Raw genomic sequence first — 931 nt, forward strand, 5'->3', positions numbered from 1 at the left:
AATTCTTTCTTTCACGGGGTGTGAAGAGAAAGGGAATTGATTCACTTGGAAAGGGGTTTTCCAAGGGTATAAGAATTAGGGAGTGTGTAAAGTACATAGAGATCTCGGGGTGAGATATTGTAATTACAACTCATAATTCTTAGTGGAAAAATCTCTTGTGTGGCAAGAGTACTGGATGTAACCTTCGGTGGACAGGAAGGTGAACCATTATAAAAATTCCTTGTGTACTCTCTTCTCCTTATCTATTTCATTTTATTTCCTATCATTTTTCTGCATATTATTCCGCTGCACTTTAACTTTGATTTTGCAGAAAAATTGGCCATTATTTTAAGACAACTAATTCACCCCCCTTTAGTTGCACTCTCATACTTACAATTGGCACTAGAGCTATACTTGGGTAATTTACTCTCAAAGCTTGATCCTAACCAAGATGGCCGGAAGATCTTTCCTAGGAGAAGGCTCTAACATAAACCGCCCTCTAAGCTTTGTTGGAGAGTGCTATGACTTCTGGAAGATCAGAATGAGGATTTTTATTGAATCCCAGGATTTGGATATTTGGAATGCCATTGAAGAAGGACCATATATACCCTTTACTGTTATCAACAGTATAAGAGAAATAAAGCCAAAATCTTCATGGAATGATGAAGACAAGAACAAAGTTCAATACGACCTTAAAGCCAAAAACATTCTTGTGTCGGCTCTAAAAGAAAACGAATTTTTTAGAGTGTCAAGTTGCAAAACGTCGAAAAAAATATGGGACACTCTTGAAAGAATATATGGAGCCAAAGAAGTACAAAGGTCTACAACAAATAGTGAAGCATCAACATCAAAGCAAAAATCTACATGCTGAATATGCAGAAAACCAAATCATCTAAAATGTGCTTGTCCAACCCTACAAAAGCATCATACTTTCAAAAGAAAGAAGGACAAG

The 931-nt window shown here is 36.5% G+C and overlaps 1 long non-coding RNA gene across 1 annotated transcript in view; it reads left to right on the forward strand.

Annotated features, from left to right (window-relative positions):
* Nucleotides 1-931, forward strand: part of LOC109335314 — a 13412-nt gene that overhangs the window by 8349 nt on the left and 4132 nt on the right. The window lies entirely within an intron of this gene.

This window comes from Lupinus angustifolius, chromosome LG20 (genome assembly GCF_001865875.1).
Source record: "Lupinus angustifolius cultivar Tanjil chromosome LG20, LupAngTanjil_v1.0, whole genome shotgun sequence".
Taxonomy (NCBI): Eukaryota; Viridiplantae; Streptophyta; class Magnoliopsida; order Fabales; family Fabaceae; genus Lupinus; species Lupinus angustifolius.